Source organism: Sorex araneus, chromosome 1 (genome assembly GCF_027595985.1).
Source record: "Sorex araneus isolate mSorAra2 chromosome 1, mSorAra2.pri, whole genome shotgun sequence".
NCBI classification, from domain to species: domain Eukaryota; kingdom Metazoa; phylum Chordata; class Mammalia; order Eulipotyphla; family Soricidae; genus Sorex; species Sorex araneus.
In genome coordinates this window covers 314093424-314102465 of record NC_073302.1, presented here as the reverse complement: position 1 = coordinate 314102465, position 9042 = coordinate 314093424, and the positions used below count along the sequence as shown (strand labels likewise).

Here is a 9042-nt window from a genome sequence, read left to right as displayed (position 1 = left end):
TTCAGAGCCAGGAATTACCTCTCAGCATTGCCAGATGTCACCCAAAGAGCCAATATGTGTGTGTGTGTGTGTGTGTGTGTGTGTGTGTGTGTGTGGTGTTAGTTTTGTTGGACTGGAGAGAAGGATGCCATCTAAAGAAGTCCTCTTGTGTGATGGTATAGTAAAACCATTGACTGTGACTTAATTGGTAAAAACACAAGTAATTTTGGCTTGTCCATCATGTGAAAGCTTTTGTCTCATTCCCCAATTTTTTCAGAACTCAGCATGGAGAGAAGTTCCAGCCATCAGACCACCTCACAGAGCCACAAACTTCCGCATCAATGGACTGACTCTTAGAACATTACAAGAAGTGCAGTTTGTGAGGCTAGAGGTTTCTGACGTGGCAGTTATCTTTATCATTGGTGGCTTTGTACTAAGTGATACGTACTCTCAACTCTGCGGCTTTTGGCAACTTTATCCACAGGCAAATATGCTCTATAAAGATGATCACGTTTCTTTAGAGACAGCCGGGCAGGCGCCAGGGTTTAAGCTGAGGTATGACTTTGGCAAACCTGCAAGGATCTCAGAGGGCAGACTGTTGAGGGTGCAGTTTTCACTCTAAGGCTGAGGCAAGCATTTGATTATAGGGGAAGAGTCTTCCCCAAGGACCCTGGGTTATTAGGGAGCAGAACAGCAGAAACCATTTGGAGCTTTGATGCATCTGGCTTTTGTATAACTTAAGCCCGTGGATGGGATCCTACCTTTAACCAGCACGCCAGCTGGAGGCAGGCAATGTGGATTAAGCCCTCATTTCAGTTCTTGTGCATTCTGACTGACTTCACAGTCATGGAAGAGAATGTTTGATCTTGAATTTGTGACTTGTCCATAGCAAAAAAAAAAATCAGGCACAAGAATATGACTTTTCTGATTTCATTCACATGTAGCACTGTGGCACTGTCCTCCCATTGTTCATTGATTTGCTTGAGCAGGCACCAGTAACGTCTCCATTGTGAGACTTATTGTTACTGTTTTTGGCATGTCGAATACACCACAGGGAGCTTGCCAGACTCTGCTGTGTGGGTGGGATACTCTCGTAGCTTGCTGGGTCTCCAAGAGGGATGGAGGAATCAAACCCGGGTCGGTTGCATGCAAGGCAAATGCCCTACCCGAGGTGCTATCGCCCAAGCCCACGTGATGTTAAGGAAAAAACAGGCATAGCTAATTTATAGATACCATCTTGTATATTGTCTTATATATTGAGCTAGGTATTTATTATTCAGATAAATGCTTACCTAAAAATTTATTGAGGGGTATACTTAAAAGTTGTGCCCTTAATTGACAGCAGTTTCTAATTTGTTAGCAGGCTTCTGTATTTTAGAGTTATAATTTTCATACCTCTTCAAAATATATGTTACCACACTATGCTTACCACCAAAACACTTATCTTTCTTGTATATCCCAACTTTAGTTTTTATTTTGTTCTCTGGGCCCATATCTGGCAGCGCTAAGGACTTACCCCTGGATCTGGGCTCTGGGGGTCATATGGGGTGACTGAGATGTAACCTAGGCAGGCAAGCAGCTTACCTGCTGTACCATCTCTCTGGCCCTGTAGGTCTAAGATTTAAAGGGAAACTTACTTAAATGTACAGAGATGACCTCTCGTTGTCAACAACTTAACAGAATACTCCTAGTCACTTTGATTTCTTAAATCTCACAGCAGACACAAGATTTAGCCTACTGGGGAAAAGATCCTGTCAGATTCTGTAATACTCGTCTGTTTCCATAATTACATTTCAATTTTTGTTCATCTATATTTGTTCATCTATATGGTCACTGTTTTTTATTCTAGAGAATCACCAAAGGTAAGTGATATAAAGGATTTACCAGGCCCAGGGCTGTGACCTGTGCAGTGTGTGCCTGATCTTTTCTGTGCATCTGAGTTAATTTGCAGTCAGTGCATTCGGCATCCCATACTCTAATGAAGCACATCCTCTCCTCAGCCTGAGGCCTTTTCCTCTGCCAGATATAAAACAGAGGGACTGTATCATAAGTTCATATACTCGCTCTTCAGTCATCATAGCCAGAGGCTGTCAACATTTTATGGACCAAACAGTCAACATTCTATCCCCCCTTTTTTTTTGTCACTAAACTTTGTTTTATGAGAATAAAGTTAAAATTTGGTTTCAAATTTCTCAAAATTTGAATAATATTCTCAAAATTCTGTGACAGGTTTTTGGTCAAGTGTATCTGTTAAAAAAAAAAGTCGTGATTTTAATAACGAATAACTTCAAACTGCCACATACACAAATGGTCCACGAAACATTTCTCTTCCCTTCAGAATGGTTTTATGATGCGTGGTTACCATTAGCCAGTCTTTTTCTGTTAAACTTAAATGGCCGATCAAGATAAACAGCTCTGACACTATTCTCTCACCACTGATTCGTACTGGGGTGGCAGATTTGGGGATAATATTCATTTAGCCTTCGGAGCCTTCTGGGTAGATGTGGTCACCTTGCCAGCTCCAGCTTCCTTCTCTGTCCACTGCCTTACTGACACCCACAGTGACAGTGTGCCTCTTATCACGAACAGAAAAGCAACCCAGAGAGTCGTCAGAGACATTCTCAACACACACAAGCGGGCCAGACGACCATATCGGTGACGGCAGCATAACCTCATTTCCCAAACTCGGGCTGTCTTCCAGCTTTTTCCCAGAACCACGGTGAAGCTTTTTCTTCAGCTCAGTGAATGCTTGAACACTGAATGGTGTAACACTCCAGCCCAGGTGCGTTGTCACACTGCTTTGATCGGACAATCACCTGAGCTGGGAAGCCAGCTGCTTCCACTGCCGACTTATTTTTCCTGTCACCGGCCACATTGCCACGAACATCTTTCACAGAAGCGTTCTCCACATTGAAGCCCACATAGTGCCAGAAGGGTTTCACTAAGAACCTCGGGGGCGCTGCAGCAGACTTAACTTCAGTGTGACCTTAAGTGGAGCAAATGTAACCCCCAGTGCTAGCTTTGAAAATACCAGTATCAACTCGGCGACACGGGGACAGCACCAGTAACTTTCAAAGCATTAATATTCTGGAGGGGCAGTTGCAGGGCCTGGATAATTGGACAAGCGGGTGGCAGAATGCAATCTGGGGCTTCAAGTAGCGTGGCCTCCGGGCACTACCATCTTCAGGGGTGAATTTCCAGCCCTTTATCCACGACATGTTAGCACGTGGCTCCAGCATATTTTTGCCATTCCAACCCCAAACTGACAAAACGTGGGGCCAGAGCGATAGTACAGTGGACAGGATTCTATCCTCAGCACCCCAGATGGTCCCCCAAAGCACTGCCAGAAGTGGATCCTGAGCACAGAGCCGGGAGTAAGGCCTGAGCACTACAGGGCATGGCCTAAAAACAAACAAAAAGCAATGGGCACAAATGCTTCTGTGGCAGGGCTGTAGCCAATTTTCTTAATATAGATATGCTGACATCCAGAATGACTTTTCCGTGTCCCTATCTCTTCTGGCGGTAGGGTGGCTCAAGTGGGACCCACGTTGTAAACAACAATTAGTTGTTTCCCAGCCGGAGTGTATGTCATAAGGATATGCTTGCTAGTCTGCCTTTTCCTGGAGATAGCACCGAGGGTAGAGCATTTGCCTTGCATGCGGCCGACCCGGGTTCGATTCCTCCATCCCTCCCCAAGAGCGCAGCAAGCTATGGAGAATATCCTGCCCGCTTGGCAGAACCTGGCAAGCTACCCGTGGGGGTATTCGATATGCCAAAAACAGTACAACAAGTCTCACAATGGAGATGTTACTGGTGCCTGCTCAAGCAAATCGATGAACAACGGGACAGTGCTTCAGTGCAGTGCTACCAACCTCAAAAATCACCAGTAGCAACAGTCAGCACAGTCTGCCTAACTTGTGCCTGAAATCGTGTGTTTTTTGTTTTTTTTATGAAGTTTCTGTATCCTGGACGTCAATGCTGATCACAATTTGTCCTGGTCTCAGAGTTTTTTAGGGAATGCATATTCATACGTATTCATGCATATTCAAGACCCAGGCATATTTGAAGAAGCCCTTTCCCACCTTGGTGACCTATTTAAATTTCCTCATGGTTCTCTGGTCGATGCAGATCAGGTGGTCGGTAGAGGTGGACTGGCCGGAGTCTACGTGGATTTGCCTGAGTCTAAGTGTCTGATGATGTTGACATTGAGTCTCTCCTTGTTTTGGCCTGCTTGTAGCTATGGTTTTCACGACATCTGTGTTCTGGCAGCAAGCCTATTGTTCCCAACAGGTTTGTTCAAAGTTCAACATTTTGTTTTTTGTGAGCATCTAGTCTTCACTCTGCACAAAAGCAGTCATAGATAATACTTACGCAAGTGGATGTGTTTGTTCCAATAAACCTTTATTTGTAAAAAGCAGGTTATGGGCCAACCTCTGGTTTAAACCATGCAAATCATCCAAAGAAGCTGAAAATGAATTTATTCATTTTACTGGCCTTGTATTTTGTTTGTTTGTCGTTGTTGTCATTGTTTGATTAAGACTGAGCCTTGATGAGCTGCATAAGATTCCTGTAGATCATGGCAACATCATTTCCAGCTGGCACTCAGATAAAACATTATGTTCACACCACTGACGTGTTATGTGTGTGTTTTTAAGCCTATAAGAGTGAGAGCCATGTCTCACTGTACTCATTCACTGAATAGCTCAGTAAAGGCTTTCACTTTGAAAAATCTTGTTTAGTCTTTAAATGTCTTCCTATGGCTTAGACTGTAAACCATAGGAAGTATGTCAGTGAACAGCACATCAGAAATCAGGGCTTAGAGTCTTTTCCAATCTAGCTTGGTGACTGTCAGTCACTTAATCTCTATTAACCCTCATAAAGGACTGATACAAAAATATTTAAATTTTATAAGAAGATACTTAAAGAGGCATCATACTAACTTGGTTTTCAGTGAACCTAAAATATACGCAGGTGGGGATCATTCAGAAGTGCATCTCAGATGATCTGTGTTAACATCGTCACCTTGTTTATTACTGAATCTCTCTGAGGCCATACTAAGTGATGTGAAAAGCCCTGTGAGTCAAATCCCTTTTTCAAAGGTTCCACATATAATTGTAGTCATGCAGTATTTCTCATTCTTTTTCTTATACTTAGCATAAAACATTCAAATTTCATCCTGGTTGCTCACAGTGGCAGATTTTACCACTAAATCATACTCCATTGTACTTATATGTGCATTTATTTTACCATTAAAGTCATGATATACAAGACAGATGTACAATATCTATACTATATATAATATATAATATCATATAAATATAATATATGTAATATGATTTTACCACTAAATCATGTTCCATTGTACACATAGAGTAACAACAACATGTTAGTCGAGTAAGCTTGTTCACTATACCTTTTTGAGATAGAATGAGAACATCACTCAAGGAGGCATTTGTCCAGAGTATGTCCATGGTTCCATGATGCATGATTGTATGCTACAGCTATGTGTATCTTGAACTACAGCCATTTCAGATAGACTCTAACTCTATTTACTGAGCTATTTCTAGTTTCAGTGACTTTGCACACGCTGAGCCATCACTTTAGAATATCCTTTCTCTCACTGTATCCCCACTTGGTCTAAAATGTTGTCTATGGGGAAGTTTTTTTTTTTTAACTTTCTTAGTGAAAGGCTATTTTCTACTTATGTTAGGCTGACTGTAAAAGTATATTTTCTTGGGGCCGTAGAGCTAATGCTATAGGTAGGGCACTCGTCTTGCATGTGGCTGCCCTGGGTTTGATCTCTGGCACCCAATATGGTCCTCTGAGTGCTGTCAGGAGTGGTTTCTGAGCTTAGAGCCAAGAGTAAGCCCTGAACATCTCTGGGTGTGGCCCCAAAATATCACAGTGGGTAGGGTGTTTGCTTTGCACGTGGCCGATCCGGGTTCAATTCCTCTGTCCCTTTCGAGAGCCTGGCAAACTACCGAGAGTATCTTGCTTGCACTGCAGAGCTTGCCAAGCTACCTGTGGTGTATTTGATATGCCAAAAACAGTAAAACAAGTCCCACAATGGAGATGTTACTGGTGCCCGCTTGAGCAAATCGATGAGCAACGGGATGACAGTGTCACAGTGATACAGTGATTCAGTCAACTTTCCATAGTAAGTGTGCCATAACAAGAGCTATTAATTTTTTATATCTAGAGCCTGACAGAGTAGAATTTAATGTGTGTTTAGTGAGTAATCCACTTTATCCAGGAGAAGATAATTTTAGATTTCTAACATATATAAAATAACTTGTATTTTATAATTTATAAACAATTATAATATTTTAAACAACTTATAATATTAATTGTATAATAGAAGTATTTAGAGGACAGAGACGAAATACCATTTATCTTTGTGCTTCTTAAGCTAACATGTGCCTGTGCTAACCCTTAACTTTTGGTGGGTGAGTGGAGTGGTTAATTGGATGAGGTGGAATAATGACCCAGTGGTTGCCCAGGACTGTCCCTCCATTCATCACTCTACATGATAAAAGAAATTGAAGAATCTTGTTGGCAAATGCCAAGGACTCAGAGTGTTTTTCTCTTCAGAGGAATATCTAATGAGATGACTGGGGCTGGGTGGGGGTGGGGCATAGCCATTGTTCAAAAGCTGGCCTGGGGGACTGGAGCAATAGCACAGCGGGTAGGGCGTTTGCCCTGCATGCGGCTGACCTGGGTTCGATTTTCAGCATCCCATATGGTCCCCCGAGCACCGCCAGGAGTAATTCCTGAGTGCAGAGCCAGGAGTAACCCCTGTGCATCGCCAGGTGTGACCCAAAAAGAAAAAAAAAAGAAAGCTGGTCTGGGGTTTGCATAATAAAGCATATACTCATGAAATCTTAGTTCATTTTATTTCACAAATATTTATGGGGTCATAATTTCTAAACTGGAACTTGGATGGCCAGATGAGTTTCATTATTCAGATCTTTCAAGATTTTAGATTGTTACTTTACCATAGAGTTTGTAAAATACGATCAGGCCCACACCCAGCAGATGCTGAGAAATTGATAAAAATAGATAGAATTCTATCAATTCCTCAGGGATAGAGAAAACTAGCCTCCTCTGCATGAAAGAAATGTGCTTCTAACCCTGTACTATATCTCCAGCCCGCCTAGCATACTCTTAAATAAAAGCATAAATCTTGATCCCACCCCATACATTGTTTTTAACTGATAACAAAGTGAACCTAATATGTAGGATAGAAAGTATCTAACTCCAAAATAGCTGTTTCTTGCAAAAATTGCTGAAGGTCAGGGCAAGTGATAAAGAAAAGGAAATGGCTAAAATTAGAGGTTGTACTGCTCCAGGGGCTGGTAATTAAATTTGTACTATACCTGCAAATGCTCTAGAATGGTTGTTTTTTCCTGTTATTTAACACTGAACATTCTTTTATCTGTGCAGGACTTTTTTTTTTCTCAGTCAACAGAACAAAACACAAAGGAACTAAAAGGAATGTTGTACTATGTAAACAATGTTCTCAGTGAATTTTAAGTTTTGTAGCCCTCATCTAGATGGTGTTCAGAATTTTATCACCCAGTGAAATCCTCACTGAAAGCTGTAATGAAAGATATATTATGATCCCCCCTTAGTTATTCTGGTTCCTAAAACTCTTTAACTCTCTTGGCTGTAGTGGGGAAATTAGGACAATAGTTAAGTCTCTTTTCCTAAGGAACTTCATCAGAACCTTCCAAGAGGTCCTGTTAAGGGTTTCAAAGAGAAGAGTTTGAGACCCATGGAGATCTGTGTAGTCAGGTCTTGTCGAGGTCAGAATGTAGCAGATGGGAATCCCAGCAGCCCCTCCTTGGTTTCCCTCTTGGCCTGGTTTTCTGTCCTTGGTTGCCCTGTACACTGCCCTGGCCTGTTAACACCATTATCAGCTCAGGCTCTTTCTGCTTTTAGTCTCTGCTTTGATCAATAATGGCTTCTTAGCAGAGATCTTTAGGGTGGCCTTGGAGAATACCTCGTAGAATAATTTGGGGCTGTTCTAATCTTTCTCCTAAATCTAGACGTCTGGTTGTCCTTGTTTGTGTTCATGTGGGGTTAATTGTGATGATGCAAAGAACCCAATGTACTTGCACATGAGACTAAATATTTAAGAGTGTTTGAGTTTACTTCCCTCTCTTTAGGATTTACTCCTTCTTCGTCTACTACGGTTTACTGAGATTACTTTTAGGAGAAAAGAAGAGGACTATGGGAATTCAAGGTGCTAGTGATGTTGGTGGACCCCAACAGGTGACTTATGTGAAGTGGGGAGGAGAAAGACGATCACTTTCTCCCCAGTCGCCTCTGCCACGTAGGACTCAGGGTTACTGGGTTCTTCTCTCGCCTTGCAGAAAGGAATTTCAGGAGTAGACAAGCAGTGAAAGAAATAGATTTTATTTGGAGGATTTTTAAGGTATGGAGAGAGAGAGAGAGAGAGAGAGAGAGAGAGAGAGAGAGAGAGAGAGAGAGAGAGAGAGAGAGAGAGAGAGAGTGAGAGAGTGAGAGAGAGAGAGAGAGAGTGAGAGAGTGAGAGAGAGAGAGAGAGAGAGAGAGAGAGAGAGAGACTCATGCACTCAAGAGAGAACACGAGCTTCTCCAAGGGCGGAGAGATCCCCTACACAAATTCTAGCTTTAGATATGAAAGCGTGAAAGTACACATCTCAAGAGGGGAGATGTGGGCAACATATGTGCTCAGGCACCACATGTGCTTGGCCATGTGGGTGCAAGCAGCACACGGGCTCGGGCAGCATATGCGTGCCCTTCCTTTGTTCAAGATGGCTTTTGTAGGGTTTCTCCAACTTGCCCCCACGTGGGGCTTCTTCCCAGGTAAAAGTCTGTTGCTAAGGAGGTTACCAGGGAGGTTGGGAGTGGTGATGATCTTCTTGGGCTGGATTACATTTTAATCAGATTAAGGGAGAGGTCCCCAGGGTTTGAGTAACTTCACCGGGACCTCAGGGTCTGCTGAAGTTCTTATCAGGTCTGCAGGTCTGTTTTCTGTATGGAGTGGATCAGTTTTAGGATTTTCCTCCCAGAAGTTCT

General features: G+C 42.6%; 1 pseudogene; it reads right to left on the bottom strand.

The window, feature by feature from the left end:
* Positions 1-2451: 2451 nt before the first annotated feature.
* On the bottom strand, positions 2452-3197 carry LOC129402258 (elongation factor 1-alpha 1-like; annotated as a pseudogene).
* Between the last annotated feature and the right edge of the window lie 5845 nt (positions 3198-9042).